General features: G+C 42.2%; 1 protein-coding gene and 1 pseudogene across 1 annotated transcript in view; both read right to left on the bottom strand.

The window, feature by feature from the left end:
* CCDC178 (coiled-coil domain containing 178) overlaps positions 1-22,500 on the bottom strand; it is a 158,328-nt gene that overhangs the window by 78,306 nt on the left and 57,522 nt on the right. The gene's annotated exons all lie outside the window — the stretch shown is intronic.
* Positions 19,426-19,521, bottom strand: LOC130482205 (U6 spliceosomal RNA; annotated as a pseudogene).

Raw genomic sequence — 22,500 nt, 5'->3', positions numbered from 1 at the left:
GTGTCCAGTGGCATAAAAAGTTTGGGGATCCCTGGTGTAGTGGATGATCTCCAAATAAAGCTGGATACAGGAAATCCCATTGCTCTTATTGGGTCTTTGGCAGCATTCAATACAGTTGCCCATTCTATATTATTGAGATCACTTGAAACTGGTGGTTTAAAAGGTACTATGTTGAAACAATATTGGTCTTTACACATAGGCATACCCAGAAAATTGTAGAGAATTGGAATCCGAGGCATGGGAATCTGCAGCGTTCAATAGGGTTCGACCTTTTTGCCTAAGTTGTTAGACCCTTTGAGTGAGATCAGCTGCAGTTTCTGAGTTGGTTGTTATCAGCATGCTGATGACACCTTTTTGTTTTATTGAATAAGTCTACAGAAGCAATGGGACCTTTTATGTAATCTCCATCACTTCTGAATATAGGAGTACTTGTAGCAGGCTTACGTAGAAGTTTTCTCTAGCAGTTCATAAGGGAACAAGAGTTAATTTAAGTAGCCTTATCCTAGACTGTATAGAACTTTAAAGGTGATGACCAGCATACTGAATTATGTCCAGTAACAAATGGGTTGCGATAACTAGTGTCTTGGCAGTGCGGGCTTTCTCCTTAGCTCTGCCTCATCTCCGCAGCTTCCCTGGTTGCCCCAGCAGTACAAACGTTCTCTGCCGCTCTGCCCGACATCCCTGCTTCCCAAGCAGCTTTCCCTGGGAGGAAAGGCAGAGAAGGCTTGCACCGCTGGGGTGGCCAGGGAAGCCGTGGAGGTGGGGCAGAAGGAAAGAGAAAGCCCGCATCACTGCCAAACACCTGAGCAGCGGTAGGGGGGCATGAAACCGGCTGCCTGGAAACTGAGGATCAAGAGGGGGCAGGAAAAGCCTCACCCCCCAGCACTTCCGCTTATACGGTAAGTGACGTCATCGCATAGATGACGCCCCCTCTCTTCCCTGCCTACTTCTGTCCGCCGACCAGCTGAGAGTTGGCGGGCAACAACAGCAAAGAGCGGTAGATTGCCCGCCATAACCGGGCAGTTGGGAACCCTAACTGGGTGTCATCTTAACTAGGGGTTCCATATAGATATTAAAACAATACAGGAGGGGTGAGGGCAAGATGAAACCTTGCAGCAACCAACAGGTTAATCCCTACAGTGGAAGCTTTTTGAAAATATTTCTTACAATGGTCTCTTTCAACAGCCCCAGTATAGTATAGACTACTGCTAGAACCTTATCAACATGTCCAGTATAAAGTGAAAGCTATCCAACCAAATACAACAGAGGACCCAGACACATCTGCTCCTAACATGGAGTTCAAGTAAAAGCAAATGTGAGCAATTTTATCTGCAAAATGCTTATCAAAATGCTTATAGTGGGTATCTGAACAAGCCCTTTCTCCATCAGGTCCAGATCTTTTTTGTTTTTAATTTGAAATATTTATAAACTGCTTTTCTACACTCACATCAATTAATAAAATCTATCGTTCAGCTTATCAACCAATTTGTACAAGCTAAAAAAATGAGGTAAGCTAATGAAAATACAGAATAGCCAAAAAGACCCTAAGATCATTACCTGGTAAAGGCTTGCAGCTACCTAATACCTCTGTTGGCCCTTAAGGAGTAATGGCTGTAAGCAAGCTTGAAATGTCAGACTGCACTATATCTGTACTGCTCACATGGTGTAGAAGTTCAGGTGTCAGCCTGAATTTACAATTTTCATGTTTTATAGAGCATGAATGAATTTGTAAGTGCTTTAACTCTTCCCTTAAACTGAAGGGTTTTTTATTTTAGAATTATTATTACTGCTAACACTGTAACTCTGTGTTGCAGTTCTGAATGGCATTAATACTTTCTATTCAAGATATGTGAAGATTTGAGTTATTCACCAGTAGATTTGACCAGACTAAAGCTTTGAAGTTGTCTGAAGAAAGATCATATGAAAAGTCAGTTGTGAAAAAAAAAATTAATTCTCTATGTGAAACATATCTTTTAAAGTATATGACAAGCTACCGGTAGTGACTAAGGTCGTTTATGCATGGGAGTTTTTTCTGGGGTTTGATGATTGCTCGACGCACACTTTTCTGTTGCAAATCCAAAAATTGCTATGCACCAGTAAAGCCATCAAGCTCAAATCCAGAAGCGTCTGTGTCCCCGTCCCTTGAAATGCTGCTTTGTAATTGGCTGTAGTGCTTACTGTGAGAAAAATGTCCAGTTCCCCTCTCCCCCCCAGTGGAAACCCAAGTGCCGTTTTTAAACCCATTTCAAAAAAACTGAGCTTTTTAGAAGGAACGGCGGAGGGGGGGGAACCCAAGCATCATTTAAAAACACTTTCTTATACGAGACAAATGTCTACTCATAAAGAACTCCGAGTGGGAGACCAAAATCAGGAATCATTTGTGTCCCCACCCCTTGAAATGCTGCTTTGTAATTGGCTGTAGTGCTTACTGTGAGAAAAACATCACACTCACACCCCAGGTCCCCTGTCCCACATTTTGGATTATGCATGGAGATGAGGACAATTTCACCTGGGTTGGTCTCAGGAGATCAAACAATTTGTTTTTAACAGGAACGGGAAGACCCGGAATTTGCGAGGGCTGGACGCGAGGCCATCTCTAATGGATGGAAAACTCATGCATAACTCCAAGGAACAACCGAGTTAGTCCAGGGGCAAACGTGCGTGAAAGTAACCATACATAAAAGACCGAAGACAATGCTTTACACATAGAGCATATATTTAGGCATTCCATCACTGTCCAAATACAATCTCCTTTCTCTCTCTTTTCCAGAGACAAGTCAGAAACCCTTGATTGCAGCATTTCAAATGCAAATAATTCTGTTCCAACTGCCTCCTTACATTAGCTAAACAAAATTGGAAAATTCTCAACACAAATGCTATAAACAACATTTGAAGTACTATACACTGAGCAAATGAAACTGACAAGAGTTAAAATATATTGGCTGCAGCCAATTCCAGTTTAACCAAATTTCCCATGCCACAAACCAGTACCAATCACAAAAATTATAACTGGAGATAGATTTCTTAGAGGGTGTTAATACCATTAGATTTAAAGAATTAAAAATACATGAAACTTTTGAGTTAATGAACAGGCTCCTTAACTGCTCATTTAATTCAAACAGCTGTTTGTTAATGCCCTAAGCAGTGTCATAAACTGTGAAAATACTGTTGAGTGCAAGACACTAGTTAATGCTATAAAGCAACACATGCTCTAATATTAAAGGATTTAATGGAATTAATAGAGAATACAACATTAACACTCTATTATGATGTTTTAGAACCCGGGGGCAAATTCTGGCTAAAGAGGACCTTGGTTTGGAAAACACAAAAGTAAACTCTAGCACTGTACAGCAAATCATGGAGTTTTTACGCTCCTGAAAAAAAGTGGAACCCTGATAAGATCACATCTGTTCCAATCACAGTCTGGATAAAATCACTGTTTACTAAACTCCTAAATAACTAAATATGTGGAACCCCAACAAGATCCCATCTGTTAAGTCTAAAATTTGGATGAAGTCCCATTGCAAAAATTTTATAATAAAGGGTATGCAATCAAATAGTAAAAATTCTGGCCTTAGCATAATACAATTCCCATAGGAAGCTAGTTAAAATTATTCATAAATGGAAACTTTCTTTGATGTGCCAGCTCTAATAAACAAACATTAGCTGTTCCTAGTTCACTGATTAATGTGACTATACTATTGATTTTTCATGTGCATAGTCTGCTATTTTTGTATATATTAGAGTGCTACATTACTACTATTATGCATTGTGTATAACACAAGTACTATTTTCAGCAAGTACGACCATTCTATGCTTGTTTTCATATACTGCTTGTTTTCATATACTGTCATTGTGACAACAGGAAAACACATTATTCGTTCATTTTTAATGGCAGCTGTCAGGGACCAAAATTCTGATGACTGCACAATACATTTAATGCCCAACATTACAGCTGAGCTGTTCAAGTTTTAGTCCAAACTTATGATAAGCTGATGAACAGGTTGAAAAGCACTGGTCCCAAAACAGATCCCTGAGGGACCCCACTGCTCACATCCCTCTACTGTGAGAACTGACCATTGATTCCTACTTTCTGCTTCCTATTTTTCAGCCAGCACTCAATCCATAAGAGGACAAGTCCCATGACTATGAAGTTTGCTTAGAAGTCTTTGGTGAGGGACTTTGTCAAAAGCCTTTTGGAAAGCCAAATACACAATGAGCACATGCTTACTGACACTTTCAAAAAATTCTAAAAGGTTAGTGAGACAGGACCTACCTTTGCAGAAACCATGTTGGTTTTTGCTTAGCAGGTTTTGCCCTTTTATATGCTCGACAATTCTATCTTTAATAATGTTCTCCATCAATTTACCTGGAACAGACATTATGAGGGTCAGATATGACATAAATATCACTTGGCCGGGCCTTGCCTTGCCACCCAGATCAAGGGGGGTGTGTGTGACTGCCTTGGATGGCAAACCCACCGTAGGCTTGCCAGCCCAGATCAAGACTGGGGGAGGTGGCTGCCTCAGATGGCTCTTGGGCCAGATAAGAGCTCTCAAGGGGCTTGATCTGGCCCACAGGACGTATGTTTGACACCCCTGATACAAGGGATAGGTTGCCATAAGCTCAAAGGATTTAAGCATCAATTATGATAATAGTAAGAATAGGCTTCTCTGAGGAACTGATGTATAAACAAACAAACAAACAGCAGCTAGATACACTTTAATAGAAGTGACCGCTAAATGGCATCTTTCAAACCCAACATGTAATCAAAGATAAGCTGAAGTGAACAATTTTCTGGCAAAACCTAGTTTGGACAAAAGCGGGATAATGGAGGAGGCATAAAAGAGGACCCCTTTCCATGCCAAATGAAAAGCATCCCCCAAGGAAGCAGGGTCTAATGCTGCTCTGGAACAGTACTGGGATTTGCCTCCTGGATGCAAGTGCATGGGGGAGACTGTTGACATCGGGGCAGAGTTTTTATCATTTGCCCTACTCCCCTCTGGATTCATCTGTCAATGACAGGAAGATTTGTTGTTTTCTCATATTATACCTGCTCCAATTCCACAGTGAGTGGACAAAAGTGAGTTAAAAGTACCCCAGTAAATAAACAAGCAACTAAATAAAACATTACCAATCAAATCAAGATTTTAAAATCGAGTTAAGGTCCATCTGTACTTTACTCTCAATGAAACTCTCTTCAGGTGGGCATAAATGCAGTAAATCATTGAGTTCATGTGCTTGCTCCTTCCCTACGCTATTTACTTATTGAATTCATATTAAGACTTCTGCAGAGGGAGAAGGCCAGCACACTCGTGCCAGTTCTCCTTTCGGGCACAGTGAGTGCCCACTCAATTGGGATGTCTCCATAGGATTAGTGTAAGGATGAGATCGAGAGGACATCATCACAGGCGAGATTTTTAAGTATCATGTCATAAATGACAACAGGCAGAAAAATAGCTTGTGTTTTTGCTTCTCTTGTTTGTATTAATATTTCAGCTAGCTCCATGCTGCTTCTCCAATTTGTGAATGAAAGGCATAACCAAAAAGAAGGCTGATATAAATAGGCTGTGAATGGGATATCAGAGAAAATGTTTTCATTGGCATGTGAGGCCAATTAGAGATACAGTGAAGACCTGGAGGCACTACTGTTACATATGACCAACCATAATGGGGAAACTGGAATCCAGAAAAAAACATAAAATGAAGATTTGCCTGCACATTCTTGCAATATTCTTGATCCAGTCCGTTATTGCTGACGGGACCATTCAAAAAGTTAGTAATATCAAAATAAAATAAACCAATAATCATTTTATGGTTCTCTAAGGCTTTCTCATTGACCATAATGCTTCTGGAGTGCTTCAAAATACACTTTGACCATACCTGACCTTAAAAGAACTAGTAAAACAGTTCACTTTCTAACTATTGCTTGTTGTCCCCCACACCCCCTGCTGAGAGCAGCACACATGGTTCTCTCATCTCCATTTTATCCTCACAATAACCCTGTGAGGGTCAGTGATTAGCCCAAAGTCACCCAGTGAGCTTGATGGCCTAGTATGGATCTGAACCCAAGTCTAGTTTCATTTCATAATACTCAACATTACAGTGAATAAGCATTCCACATAAACTGTTCATATGCATTACAGCTTTAAAAACAGCTTCCAACACTAAAATTTAACCAATTTCTTTGTCAAAGCTGAGCATGTCTTGTTAAATATTAAAGAGTTTAATGTTTCAGTAAATACTTGTGAGGAATGTAGATGGAAGGAAGGTGGAGAGAAAGATGGATAATAATATTCATTAATTTTGTCACTAAACAATGAGGCATGGCCTCTCAGTTTTATCAATGCCATGAAGGTAGAACCTGGGTATTAAACCTTTCCTCTATACTTATATTTAATATCTGCATTCTTTCATAACAATGTGGTGCAAACTGGTTACTTTCAACATAAAAAGAACAAAGATTAAACCTTTCAACATACTCCTGTCAGAGTCATATACAGTAAACAAATCAACATATGCTACATACCATACTGCCATTGGTTATTCACTTTATTATTTATTTTTAACTTTTTTGTCAGGACACTTTTTCGACACTAAAGTAGATTCAAACTGTTCAAAGGTAACCGTAAAACAAGCATTTGCAAAAACGTAATGGAACACATCTGGAATGAGTAGTAGTATTACAGGAAATATTACCAGCCTGGTTGATGTTTTCATGCCCTAGTTAGCTACCAGAACATTTTTTCTGTGAAGATGGAAGTTCAAACAGATGCCCATTCCCCCCTTGAATGACTCATATACTACTTTACCTTGGTTCTTCTTTAATTCTAATTTTTATGTCAATGCAATTTCTTGCACATGTGCACTTGATTGCACCATTTCCATGAGGTACAATAGTAGGGTTGCCAACCTCCAGATAGTGAAGGAAAATAACAAGCACTGATGGCTACTGGAAACATCAATAAGACTTTTTATAATTCAGTCATAAAAATCAAACCTTATACAGTGAAAAAGAAGCAAACAAAGTCCCGTGGGGAAAATAAATTCCACCGGGTGAGGTCTCCCGGTTGCCAAGTTCCAGGTGAAGGCTGGAGATCTGTTCACTGGGGCGGCACTAGTGGCATGTCGAACCGCAGATGAAACAGGTACCGCAGGCAAAAGTAGTTGCAGATCGATGTTGGCTGTATGTAGCCGAAGAATTTTGAGCCAAAACTTGATTTTAAAGTATATTGTAACAAAAATTAGGGCTAAATTGCCCTTTACTTTGAGGATAATTTCCTTAGAATATTTTAAGCCCGAAATAGGATTCCGGTATTTTCCTATTTCCTTGATGCTTTGTCCATCGGGCTTAAGGTGGCTTGAGCAAGTATATTTGACTCTATATAAGAAGAATAATACGAGACTTGAATATGCTATACAATCTTAAGAATACTAATATTGCTAATGTAATTATACAGAGGAGTCTTAACACATACATACCAAATGCCAGTGAATAATATCACATCTGTCATGAGGAAGGCTCATAGTAGCTGGAGATCTCCTGCTATTACAACTGATCTCCAGGTGACTGAAGTCATTTCACCTGGAGAAAATGGCTGCTTTGGCAATTGGGCTCTATGGCATTGAAGTCCCTCCCCTCCCCAAACCCCGCCCTCTTCCGGCTTTGCCCCCAAAACTTCAGCTGATGGCAAAGAGGGACCGGGCAACCCTATACAATAGGCTAGCTGAAACAGTTAACACCAGTTTCATGCAGACGGTGTTGAGCTGAGTGATACATTTGTACAGTAATTGCTGTGGGTGTGCCACAAATACAAATCACTAATGCTAGCAGCCAGACAAGCTCCCCGTCTCATCAAAGCTGTGCACACTTCTAGTGTGGTGTGAGGCCTTGATCCAAGCCCTCACCTTTTTTTTTTTTTAAAGTATTCTCCAAGTCCTTCAGGCTGAACTGGGCTGTCCCATTCACCAACCACAGCCTACCTTTATAATTTCCAGGACTCTTAAGAGTGTGGTGAAGATATATTCTTTGGACAAACTAATCCTCACAGGGACTACTTATCCTGTGTTTATATGATCCCTGGGCAGGTTTATATAATACTGAAAGTAACACACACTGAAGTCGGGCGGGGGGGGCACAAAATGAATCAGTTCACCTGGAGAAAATAGCTGCTTTGGCAATTGGACTCTATGGCATTGAAGTCCCTCCTCTTACCAAACCCCACCCTCCTCAGGCTCCGCCCCAAAAACCTCCCACCGGTGGCGAAGAGGGACCTGGCAACCCTACTAATCCATCACAGGCCTGACACACAGTTTGGTTTTTTATTTATTCAAGCATACCCCTCCTTTCTCCCCAATGGGGGCCCAAAGCAGATTACATCATTCTACTCTCCTCCATTTTATCCTGACAGCAACCCTTTGAGGTAGATTAGGCTTAGAGAGAGTGACTGGCACAAAGTTACCCGGCAAGCCTCCACAGCACAGTGGAGATCTGAACCTGGGTCTCTTAGATCCCAGTCTAACACTCTAACCACTACACAACACTGGCAGGACTCCCCCCCCCCAATAAAATGGCACTTACTTCTGAGTAGACCTGCTTAGGATTCTCCAGTCTCGTACTCTGGTAATGTTGCTCTGTATTTGATATTAGCCTCGTTGATTAATGCCAAATAATTCTCGATAGAAACAGAGTGCCGTTATTGCTTTAAGAAGTTGATACTTAATCAGGTATTTCCCTAGAATGCTTAGTAACAAGGAACGGTTTGTTCTAGCATTGGCAACAGTATTATGGCCTGAAGGAAAACATGTAGAATAATAGCTTAACCATGCAGACCAATCCTATGCATGTTTACTTGGAAGAAAAACCTCCCATGTTTGGTAGGGAATTGCATAATGTAACTTCGTTTCCACTATGTGAGAGGGGGAAAGAGGATATTTAATAAGAGATTTCCACCGAATTGATAAAAAATGAAATAAATACATAGCAGCCTATATTATGAAATTTAATTCAGTTTGTTTTTGAGCAATACTGACATTATTTAAAGTTTAATTTTTGGGTTCCAAGTGCAAAGTCTGTTTTGATTATTAAAATCACACAAAAGAAAACAGTAGTTTATCAACTTATTTGCCATATATTCCTTACTAGGATATGAGTTTAAAAACGGTTTAAGAACGGTTCTTACTTCTGTTAGAACAAATCTTATGAGAAGGCAGGTCCACACTCAGTGTAGGTAGACATTTGGACTGATACCATACAGTCAAAAAGTGCTTCTTTCTGCCTTAGTGTTCTCTCAAATATATCTGCAAACCTATCTGCAAATTCCTCCAAGGAGCTCAGGGGAACATTTTAGCTTTACAACAACACTGAGAAGCCAAAAAAGAATAACTGAGAGCCAAAATAGACATTCAGCTTTTTAAAGAGTTGGGTCCAGATTTCCTGGGCCCTATTCAAGGTCCCTGCAGCCACACAGCAACTGCAGGGAATGGCTTTTAAAAAAATTAAGAAAAGCCCAAATGAGCTCAAAAGGCTATCATGGGACTTCTGCCTTTCCCCCAAGCCATTGTCTCATGCTGAAACAGCGTGGGGTGAGTTATTTCCCTATATTTTTGCTGTTTCATGTACACAGAATACTCCACATGGAACAGCAGATATGGCCAGGGAAGAGGAACATGGGCACAGGGGCACCTGGCTTTGCCCTGTGCTGCCATGGGAGGACAATAGGCACAGCACCACATGGCTTCAGCCTATGAGAAGCAGCACAGTAGTGCCTGGCTTCTCCCTGTGCTGGACCAGGCACAGTGCAGCTGGTGAGAAGAAGCATGGGCTGACTTAAACTTGGTGGCACAGGTGTGGCACAGCCAGCAAGGAGGAGCATGGCATTACTTGTACTTCCCCTCACCAATCCCACCATGCCCAGACTAGCAAGAAGGAAGTGTAGTGTGTCTGGAGAGGAGACACATGGCAGTGCCCACCTTTGCCCTGCTGGCTTGGGTGGGGTATGGCCTGCAAGTTGGGAGCATCTGTCTCTCCAGCTGGCTCGTTGGCTCTCGTCCTCAGGTGAAGGTATGTGTAGGTGAAGGAGAGGGCATGGCCTTTTTCTAGGGCCATTTTAGCTTCCCAGTCCACCCCTGCTACAGGCTAAGAATGAAGGGCAGATTAAGAAGAGCCAAACCGTTTTTAACTTACTTTCACCCCTCCGTGGCCAATTATAAAATGTTTCAGCAAATCTATATGTTTTGTGCTTTAATTTGATGTCACATTCATAACTCTATAGCCATGATAAATAATATGACCATGGTAGAAACTCTGAATTCAATATTATAAACTGTGTACAAATTGCTTCTTTTAAAAAAATATTATTTCTGAAAATAGGTTTATCTTTTGAAAAAAGTAGAATAATGTAATATAATGTAAACCCTTGATATAATGGAATGTATATCTAAATAAATACATTAGAAATTATTTTCATCTGTCTGCAAGTTGGGTGGTTCATAGCTCCCTCGCCTCCAAGGATCTTGAAAGTTAAATAGCTTGTTTCTCCCCAGTGAAAGACTTAACTAAAATAAGCACTATGAACAAATCTCCAACTGTGAACTAATTAAAGACAATTTCCTTTCATGGTTTTCTACTAAATGTCATTTGTGATTTTATTTTGCTTTCTTAAGGTTTGTTTTACTTTGTATACATACATTATTTGTACAATTTCTTTGAATACCTAGTAGATCAAACAATTATAGACAAGAAAGAATTGTTGTTTATTTTCCTTTTAAATAAAATCTTATGTTTAACTGCAGCTGCGTATTATTGCAGTGTTGTCTTTAGTTATTTAGTTATTTGGCTATTTTAAATAACTAAAGTGAAGCGATTTTTAAAAAACATTTGACTTGCCACAAATTTTGCAAATAGAGTAATGAACAATGGAAATGAGAAAGTGATATTTGTGTTTGTTGTTTTATTATTTAAACATGAAGCATTAGCTTCCCATTGGTCAGTGCCAGCTATGGCTGCAACCAGTAACTTTCTCCACCTTATCCTAACAAACTGATTTCAGAGGATTCATGCTTCAGATAATCACTTTTTTTAATGCTTTTAATCCTTAAGAGATTTCCTGCACAATCCTGCACAGAGTTATTCCAGCCTAACCCCACTGAATTCAATGGGCTCAGAGTGGAGTAAGTGCTGTGAGCTCTCAGACCGTGCGCACAGCAGGAGTAGAAGGAAGGCTACAGCGTCCCTTTGCATGCTGCCAGCCTGATTGGGACCGACTGGACTGGCAGCGTGCAAAGGGAGGCTGAACCCTTCAAATCCCCGCTGTGTGCGTGCTCTGAGCTCTCAGAGCGCGCACACAGCAGGGGTAGGTTACAGCTTCCCTTTGCATGCTGCCAGCCCGATAGGGACTGATCGGGCTGGCAGCGTGCAAAGGGAGGCTGAACCCTTTAAATCCCCACTGTGTGCATACTCTGAGGTCTCAGAGCGCACACACAGTAGGGGTAAAAGGAAGGCTGCAGCCTTCCTTTGAACGCTACCAGCCCAATCGAAACTGATCGGGCTTACAGTGTGGAAAGGGAAGCTAAAGCCTTCAAAGCCCCGCCATGTGAACACTCTGAGAAATCAGAGCACACACACAGTGGGGCTAGGAGGAAGGCTCTCGCTTCCCTTTCGACCATGCAAGCCCGATCGGGACCAATCAGGCTTGCAGTGTAAAACGGGAGGCTGGAGCATTCTCGGGAGCGCGCAAGGAATCGCTCCCCCCTTTCTGCTTTCTCCCACCGACCATCAGGTGGTCAGCGGGCAGCCTGGTTGATTGGCGGGCAATTGCCCGCCACATCCAGGCAGTTGGCAACCCTACTACAACCATAGTAGTATAATACCTTTTTACTGAGAGAGAAAAATGTTAAAATGTAGTAGTTATATTACAGCGCTAGGGAATTTATGTGACACACTAGGAATCATAAGTCATATTGGGTAGCATTACTCAGTGGTATGAGGGCATGGAGCTCCTATAAGCAGAATGCCATCAGGAGATCCTTCTCTTCAAGTTATATAATCCTTCTCTTGGATGTCCACATACAGTATTTCAAAAGACAAAACTGAAAGAAGAAGTGTTGATTCATGGAAAAAATCCAAAAACTTTAAATACCTCTTTGTTAGGACCACATAATTCTTCAATCGGTTGGACTTTAAGTAGAAACACAGTATTTTATGCTACTGCATATATCTGGAATTTGAAGTGTCCTCAAACAATAACTTTTACAGTGCACCATTCAAAAGCTTAAAATATTCTATCTGAACAAAATGTATCAAGTTTTCAGGCAATACACTAAAAGCCCATTCCTGAGCCTCAAGGACAAAAGTCCTTTGGAGGCCAGGAAGGGGCTGCGCCGGCATTCATGCCCCCTGCGCCAGCACCCGTGCTACTTATGCCATCCAGGATGGCACAGAAGCTGGTGGGGGGACCCGGACGCTATTCTCCCTGTGCTGTCACAGCAGCACTGCCCAGGGATGCTGGCTGGGCCTTCCGCCAGCATCCCACCGGTGCAAAGCCTCGTGCCGGCATTCCGGGGGGCATTCCCAGGGCGTGCTGAGGGGCAGAGCTGTGAGTAGGCAGCTTCCTGTCCCCGTTTGGCCCGGGACACTGTCATTGAGAACAGTGTTGATGCGCCAGCTTTTTGCTGGTGCAGCCTCGCGGTTTTCAGTGGGGCAAAATGCTCCATTTAAAAAATAAAAAGACAACGAAAGCTTTTTAAAGCCTTGCAGCAGCTGGGGAACGGCTTTGGAGATGTGGCGGCGCCTTGGCCATGCCGTCCCCGGCTGCCAAAGGCTCAGGAATGGGCTGCCCAACTTCTTTATTTGTGGATGCTGCAATGTTTTAATGGTTTTAAAGGAATAGCCACAGTTAAATATACTGCCCCCCCAAAAAAGTCTCAAACTTTAATAACATATATTCCAAGTGCTTTGGATCATAATCTGCTCAAAATCTTGATATGTTACTAAATAAGTCTCTAGCTCAGTTTTCTACAACCATCACAGTAATATGTCACAACCAAGTTGTAGTTTTGCTGAAAGCCAATCTAGAACTTGAGGAGATATTGCTAGAACTATTAGACAAATGCTTGTAAAAAGGCTGATTTTTTGTCATATAATCATTTAAGGAGCTAAGGAAGATTTGAAACTGTGTAGGTGTTGAAAACATCCTAGTGATTCTAGTGATAGACTTTGTTCAGCATGCTTCCTTTTTGCTAGCACCTCATTCTTTGTCCCCTTCCTTTTGTGGCCAGAGTATGCATGGGTATTGATTATTTGATGCAGTACTCAAATTTATAATTGTGTTTTAAGCAGGATGCACTTTTTGTGGGTAAAATTTAAATTTAAAGGAGAAAAGAGAGATAGAGATTTGGGCATAATAGTGAGAGGAGAAGAAATTTGCTTTCCAGTTTTTCAGCCACTCAAGTCACAGCTGTGGGACCAAATTTTGTAGGTGCCAGTGGCTACAAACACCTGGCTACAAAGTAGCATTTGGCTTATGATTGGCATGGGTGCTTATTTATTTATTTAAAAACAAGGGGGGGGGACTTAAAATCCAGCAACTAAATAATATTTTTTTAAAAATCTTAAACAAAGATACACATTAAGTAATGACAAAAATATAACAGTAGTGGGGGATCTATACATATGTTTCTATAAACACTTTCCAAATATCTAAAAAGGACAAAGCAATCCTGAAGGGAGGGGCCGAACCGGCTTAAGAGCCAGTGGGATGCCTGCGCCAGTGTAAGTTTTACTTGTACCAGCCAAACTGGCATGGATGGGCTGCAAGTCCAAACAGTTACATATATTTATTTGCTGAAGCCCTATTCAGAATCGGTAACCATCACTGTATCAGCTCCACAAAGTAGCTTGATGGGCTAATAGTATTTCTTTGCTTGACAGACTGAGGACAACCAATTGTCATATAGTACCTTTCAGTAATTAGTATATATGCATACATTAACTCATCTTTTCAGTCATGTTCTTTTGGATAAATATCAGCTCCTACAACACTAAATGACAAAGGTCATGTTACTAATTTATGGATGGTTACAATTATACATGTTGTGGGCCACAAGCACTCTGTAGGCTGTGTAATGAAGGCCAATAGCGTAAAAGTGATTAGAATTACAAATAATCTTCCAGGTGTTTCCATTTCAGTTGTGGAAAGACAATGTTTGCTGCAGAAGCAAAATCTGAATATTAAAGAAAACCATCAGCAACACTATCAGCAACGTAATCTATATATCTAATAAATTCAGGCAAAAACAAAAGGAGAAGAAAATATGATTTCCCCCTAAAAACAATGCTATTAATGAGGAATCACCCCAAATGAAAAACAGGGAAATCATAATTTAGAAGATATATAAATAAAACATGTATTTGTTATTAAAAAATTGATAATTATTCCATAATGGTTCAAAATATATAGAAACAGTTTCCAGGCATCTTTAGTGAATGTTCTTCTGGTAGTACTAGTAACTGTGAAAAGTATATATTAAATATCTATTGGAATTAATTGAAGGGTCTTTATTACAAGGGTAGTCATCTAGAACAGGGGTCGGCAAACTCATTAGTCAAAAGAGCCAGATATCAACAGTACAACGATTGAGATTTCTTTTGAGAGCCAAATTTCCTAAACAAACTATATAGGTAGGTACACTGTTTATAAACTTAATAAACTTTAATTAAAGTTTTAAGTCTTAATTAAACTATAGGTACACTGAATAAAACTTGATATCATACTTAATCATGATCTTATTTATTGATACAAATTAAATTGTAAGTAAGGTATCCATAAAATTAAATCATGACAATGACTGACAAACAATGTGAAAAATGGCCTTGCATCTCCATGGAAAGTTTGGGTAAGTCAGGTTTGTATTTCAGCTAGAGCACAGCTAGTCCCCAAGATGTCACAATGTCTATTAATGTTCTAAATAGCATAAATTGAAACAAAGTCAGCTCTCTCACATGAAAGGCAGTTACATTTATTACTTGAAGAATACTTCTAAAAACGAGCTCTGCAAATTTAATGTATATATAACACTGGATTAAGGGTTGCTTTCCCCAAATCTAATAATTAAGAACCCTATGATGGTCAGTACAGTCACTCAAACACCAGGCCGTATACTAGCAAAATCCCGGGCCGCGGACAATCTCTCAAATTTGCAAAGTGCAACAAATACAATTTGGGGGAAGGGGGGGACAACTCAGCTGCGAAATTCAAACAGATGAAGGCCATTACAACAAAAGAAAAGCCAAGCTGGATCAGACCAAGGCCCATCAAGTCCAGCAGTCTGTTCACACAGTGGCCAACCAGGGGGCTCTAGGAAGCCCACAAACAAGACGACTGCAACAGCACCATCCTACCTGTGTTTCACAGCACCCAATATAATAGGCATGCTCCTCTGATCCTGGAGAGAATAGGCGTGCATCATGATCCCCAAATCCTCTCACTCCTCCACTTACGTTTGCCAGTTTATCAGCCCTTCCTCCATTTTGAGTGCCTGCCAGAATGTGGTGGTGGTGGAGGACAAGCGGCGGCTCAGCTCTTCCGGGTGCCTCCCAGAGGTGGTGGGGGCACAGCAGCGGTGGGGCACCGTCAGGGCCTGCCTAGGTGGCCCAGAACTGGCCGGTGCCCCGCTGTGTGCTTTCCCCTCACACACACACAGGGCCGCACATGTGGCCCCGCAGCCCGGTGCAACCGGGCAGAAGCCTTCGGCACTCCCTCTCCGGCCACGCACGGGCCCCGGGAAGCCCAGAAAAGGCCAGGGGAGGGGGGAAATGGGCCCTTTCACTGGAGATGCCGGGGAATGAACCTGGGATCGTCTGCATGTCAAGCAGATGCTCTACCACTGAGCCACATGGCGTCCCAGGCAAACACGGCGTCCCATTCACTCTTCGCCAAGCAGAGAGGAGGCGCTCAGTGAGCCCCAGCTCCTGCCCGTTCCTTCTGCCGCCAGGCCCCAACGAGCCCTCCGCCCCCCTCTCCGACCTAAACGCACCTCCACCCGCCAACCACCTTCTGCAGGCTGCCTCCTGCCCTGGCCAGGCACGATCCCCGCGCGCATGTGCAGCAGCTGATAGCCCCCCCAGCCAGACCCTCCGACTCACACGCCACCCCTCCCAGCAGTGCGGCGCAGTCCACAGCCTGCCGCGCACCCGGGGGGGGGGAAACGCACCTCGCCACGCACCCGCCTGCAGCCGCCTCCGCTCGGCTGGCGGATCAACGAGGGTGGGGGACCACGCTGCGCCAGCCTCCTTCTCCTTCTGCTGCCTCCCAGCAGCCTCGGCTTGGGGCCCACCGCAGTCCCAGGGGCCACGTGGCGTGGTGTGGCCGGGGAGGCGGACGCCGCCACTCGCCAGCCCGGGTCCACCCTGTGCCTTACCGCGGCCCCTCTCCAGCCCCCTTCCTAGATCCCCACGCCCTCTGGCCGTGTGTCGGGTCGTTTGTGCGAGAGCCTCACGCAAGGAGCCAAAGAGCCGCATGCGGCTCACAAGCCACAGTTTGCCGACCTGTGATCTAGAAGAAAGGACACTTGAAAACTACATCCATATGAGTAAATAAATAAAACTTGTAGTTTAGAACAAAGAAGAAAATAACTAGAATTCTTATAACCATTGCTTTTTTCTTTTTAAAGTTCAAGCAAAGATTAAGTAAAATGTACATTCAAATCACACCTGGTTGTTTCTCAAAAGTACAATTTCAGCTAATTTAACAATCCATTTTTCTGAGGGATATGTTTTACAGGAAGAGTTAAGCTAGTGAGATCAGCCTAAGTAAATCATCCAGTTAACTGATTTTTAATAATAGAACATTTTGGATGGCTAAAAATGCTTAAAACCATAGGAAGCAGAGACTATGGTTAGCAATTATAAAGGAATTTTCAAACCCAAATTCATGTGTACAAACATTAGCTAATAAATTGGTTCTTGTAGGTTATCCGGGCTGTGTAACCGTGGTCTTGGAATTTTCTTTCCTGACGTTTCGCCAGCAACTGTGGCAGGCATCTTCAGAGTAGTAACACTGAAGGACAGTGTCTCTCCTTCAGTGTTACTACTCTGAAGATGCCTGCCACAGTTGCTGGCGAAACGTCAGGAAAGAAAATTCCAAGACCACGGTTACACAGCCCGGATAACCTACAAGAACCAATGAACTCTGACCGTGAAAGCCTTCGACAATATTAGCTAATAAAGTTCACTTCCTTCCTGATGTTTGTGTAACACAATTTCCAAAAGATTTCCCACCCCTATAGGTTTTGGCCCTGAAGTACAGTAAGGGAAAATATCATGCATCCAAAACAAAATCACTGTTCACCCCCCCCCTAATATTAGTGATTGCAATCTGTATTACCCAAAAACATTGTGTGTGGAACTGAGCCATAATCTTGAAAAAATGTGGCTTTCAGAAAAGTTAATGGCTGCTTCCACATTGGATTTCCCCCTGCATGAAATGTAAAAAGGTAAAGGTAAAGGTCCGCTGTGTAAACACTGGGTAATTCCTGACCCATGGGGTGATGTCACATCCCGACGTTTCCTAGGCAGACTTTGTTTATGGGGTGGTTTGCCAGTGCATTCCCCAGTCATCTTCCCTTTACCCCCAGCAAGCTGGGTACTCATTTTACCGACCTCAGAAGGATGGAAGGCTGAGTCAACCTTGAGCGGGCTACCTGAAACCAACTTCCGTCAGGATCGAACTCAGGTCGTGAGCAGAGCTTGGACTGCAGTACTGCAGCTTACCATGCTGCTCCACAGGGTTCCTGTAGGAAGCCTCAGTTAACATCTGCCCTGTGACTTGGATGGCTCAGGTTTGCCCAATCCCCTCAGATCTCAAAAGCAAAGCAGGGTTGGCCTTGGTAAGTACTTGGATGAGGGACCACCAAGGAAGTCCAGGGTCACTGCACAGAGGTAGGCAATGGCAAACTATCTCTGAAGATTTTTTTTGCTTTGAAAACCCTCTGTGATCGCCATATGTAGGCTGCTACTTGATGGCACTTTCCACTACCACCAGATCAATGTCTACAGGATGCTGTGCTCATTCTGAGCATAACTTCCTGGGGCTTTCTCCATTAAACAGGTGGAAAATAAACCTACTACTTTGATCATATTCAAAGAGTGAACTGTGGTATGGCAGGTGGTAGAGTCTGCTTGGATGCCTCCATCCATAGCTACCACAGGGAGAAGGGTCAGTACTAGGCTTTGCTTTCAAAATGGTGCAAGGCAGCTTGCTGCTGTGGACCATCTCCCAGTTTTGATCCTTTAAATTTTTTCTCACTTTCCCTGCTGAACCATGCTGTAGTTACTGCATGGCTTGGTAGTAGGGTTGTCAACCTCCAGGTGGTGGCTGGAGACCTCCTGCTATTACAACTGACTTCCAGCTGATAGAGATCAATTCACCTGAAGAAAGTGGCCGCTTTGGCAATTGGACTCCATGGCATTGAAACCCCTCCCCTCTGTAAACCCCGCCCTCCTCAGGCTTCACCCCCAAAATCTTCAGGTATTTCCCAACCCAGAGATGGCAACCCTACTTGGTAGAGAAAGTGAAAGTAAAGGGAAGGGTCTGGGCCACCGGGGGGGCATTGTGATCCCTGTCCTGACTGCACTTTGCACTGGGTGACAGAAATAAGGGGGAGAAGCATAGGATAGAGATGGAACAGTGCAGGGACAGGGTGTGCTAGATGTCATTCCCACTTGTTCCCCTACTGCTTGCTTGTGAGCATGTTTTTGTATTCACATGTAGATGCAGCCAATGTTGACTTTTCAGTGAGATGTTTGATGAGGGTTGCACTTGGCAGTACTGTTCCTTCTACAAAAGAACTCTGTTCATATTCTATCTCCTCGGGCCCGTTTGAAATGCATATGGCCATTTATGCTTGGTAATTAGCACCACATTCCAGGATGAAGTACCCTGCATATTTTCTTAATTTCTTCAAGCTGAACCGTAATTCAAACCGTCACTGCAAAGCCGGTGCATACCTGCTTCGCATTTCTTAAGAGCCCCTTTAACGCGACCTTTTGTATTTGTGCGCCCCCACATCGAAGCATTAACTGAAGGAACCATGAAAAATCACAGCAGCTGCTTAGCTATGCAAACAACCATTGCTAATGGCTATGCAAATGAAAAAGCAGGCGAGTGGGGGTAGTGGAATTTGTTTGACTTTCTCCTTTTGCATTGGGACCATGAATACTCGTTTTAAAGGGCGGATTTAAAAAAGCAGCTTTGAGCGAGCATCAAAATTGACCCTGCATAAATGGCCTATGAGATTTTCCTTTCCCCACTCTCTCACAAAACTAGAATCTGGGGTCATCAAATGATATTGATTGGCAATACACTCAGTACTGCAAAATGGATGTGGTGCTTTATATCATGCATTGTTAACACGGAACTCCCTACCTGAGATGTCGTGCTGGCCACTAGCATGTCATCCTTGTGCAGGGGCCATGCGGATCTTCTCTGTATCATTCAGCAGCACATATGCTAAAATTGGAACGGTGCAGAGGAGATTTGCCACTAGTGACAGGGTTTTTAAAAAGAATTAGACAAATTCATATAGGATGAGTATTTCAAGAGCCTCCAACGTACAGAGGTAACAAACCACTGTGTCAAATGCTGAGAATAAACATTAGGAAGAGGCCATCATGCCCTGCCTGTGGAATCCTGCATGCTTCTGGCCGGTTGCAGTTGTAAAGAAAAATCTGGACTAGATGTAATTTGATTTGAATCCTCATGCCCAAGTCTTAGGCTGTTTCCGCATAGCTATTTTGGTCTCACTTGGCTTCAGATCAGAGCCTTGCTTTCTGAAGGACCCACACAGCATCAGCCTCCAGTCATCTCCTTGGAGCTTTCTCTGCTATGCCCCATTGTTTCCCAACCTGCTTTACTGAAATATTACAATCAAAGCATGTTTTCTCACTGTGTGGATGGAAAGGTTCAGGTTTTCAAACCTCCCTGCTCACATTTCAAGGACCATTTCAAGGTCCTCATCCCCTCACAGTTACCATCCCCTAACCTGGTTTTAAACTCCCCCCTTTTTACAGTACAATTATTCATAACTGGCTTTGAAGCCACCCCCACCCCAGCTGTGCTATGATCATCACTTGCAGGCTAGGAATTGCCCCATTAATTTTTTGCTTGAACACATGAAGCTGATTCATACCCGTGGTCCATCAAAGTCAGTATTGTCTACTTAGACTGGCAGCGGCTCTCCAGGGTCTCAGGCAAAGGTCTTTCACATCACCTACTTGCATAGTCCCTTTAACGGGAGATGCTGAGGATTGAACCTGGGACCTCCTGCATGCCAAGCAAATGCTCTGCCACTGAGCCACAGCCCCTCTTGTTTTTATTTACATTCTTATAAATCCCCCTGCAGAAGAATATGTGAAATACATAAGGGAAGTACAATGGAATAAAATATTTTTTATTCCCACTACACCATTGCTCTCTTTTTCTGCCATCTAACAACAGTGCCACTAATAACCAGAATGTTAAAAATGTAGCAAGATCTGATACCATTGTTAAAAAAAAAACAGTTTTCAGAATCTGAAGAGTAAACAGTGAAAAAACACTACTATATTGCTAACCACCTGCAATAATTATCTCCAAGTATTGTTTGACACCACTTGCCTATGACAACAGCCAGCCATCAAACTAAAGACCTTTATTCAGGAGGTTAATGTGAGGTAGGAACTCCATTCAGTGTTATTTTGGCTTAAGGGCACAATGTCACAATTTAGTGCATCCTTTAATGACTTTTTTTCTAAAGGCAGCTTGCAGCTTAGACCTAGTTCAGCGAATTTCCTTGCCAGATCCTTAGGAGACTAGGGATGGGGGGTGGGGTGGGGTGAGAAAGTACAATTGATTGTGTAGCCAAATTTCTGTTCATGCCTGCTTACTGATTTTTGTTCATTTCACAAATAAACAAGGCATGAATACATCAACCCACAAACCATAAACAATAAAGAACTTCATCCTGTAAGTTTGCTACGGACAGCAGTTTGTGGCTGAATCTGCTATTTGTCATAAGATAAATGATAAAGTGATTGCCATTTGTCACTGAATACACAAGAGGAGTGTTCATCTGTGAACCACACAAATACAACCAACAGTAAATACTGCTGCTCTTAATACTAACCACTAATATAAAATACCTTTATGGTGATGGCCAAAAATGTGCTATATTGCCAGAACACATTCACAGAACTTGTTTTAATTTGATTAGAATAACTATACCATGGACAAGAAAGCATCATTCAGCACATAAATATCCTAAACCTACAAGATAACCATTTTCGCAGAGGCAAAAGCTATATTTTATACAGAAAGGTGGCTTATAAAGTTGGGAGTAGAATTTAATTTATATGTATTGTTCCCATTTTTGTAGTGTTCAGTGATTTTTAATACAAACTTTTTTATGTTTCTGAGAGTCACTGGTGCTTGACGGCTTTCAGCTATATTAATAGAGTTTATAACAGTGCCCATACATTAACATAGTCTGTGTTTTATCCAAGCTCTGATTGAATTTAGGGAGTGCCTAAATTCTTTGTTGTTATACTTGCTGCCAGCTATAAGATCTTTATTAATGTAAAGTTATCCAACAATAAAATAATTCTTTATATGCAAATGACTTTTTCTTGAACTTAAAGGGCTGCTCAGTAAATTTAGGCCACAATCCAGAAAATGTGCAAATAGCTCCTCACCTAATAGTTGTATTTGTCAGACAGTACCACAAAGCTCAGCAGGGCAAAAAGTCAAAATCCAATATGGTGTGCACATGATTGGTTGGACACTTTTAAATTAACTTGCTTAACTGTGGCAATAATCTCTTGCTATATTTACTGGTTGGACATTAGAATGAATGTTTGGAGCAGACCTATGATAAATCTATTTGCTATCCTATCCTTTCTGCATTATGGTGAGGGACATCAAAGCAACAAAGCCAACCTCTTTCTAGTACTACTTCCTTTTCTTATCTTCACAGATATGCTTCTTCTCCAAATTTGCAGTGCATATTTACAGTGGAACCTTGGCAAACCAATTAAAGTAAATGCTTTTAAAGCATGCCCTAAAATGTCTACAGTAATGAAGAGTCACAATTGAAGAGCAACAGAAGAGATTTACCATAGGCAAGACATATTGGCCACTTTTAGTGGGATACTCATGTACACAGGCAGATTTTTCACTTAACCTTAGGTTCTTACATTGTGAGTCATAACCATCTCAGGAATATGGGATACCTCCAGAGGAGTCATGCAGGCTAGATTCTGAGAGTTCCTGGGTTGATCCGCTGGTGCTGGAAGACAAGTTGGTCTCCCTTACTCATTCATTCATTTTCTCTCTCCCCCTGAGTCCCTAACAAGAACTCTTCAAGTGGTAAATATAAAAAGAAGCTTGTCTTTTAGGTGAATACTTAGAACAGGCAGGTGGGTACAGATGGCAGGCAAGAGATTGGAGGTGATGGGAGGAATTAGCA

This window comes from Euleptes europaea, chromosome 8 (assembly GCF_029931775.1).
Source record: "Euleptes europaea isolate rEulEur1 chromosome 8, rEulEur1.hap1, whole genome shotgun sequence".
NCBI lineage: Eukaryota > Metazoa > Chordata > Lepidosauria > Squamata > Sphaerodactylidae > Euleptes > Euleptes europaea.
This window is presented reverse-complemented; position numbering and strand designations above follow the sequence as displayed.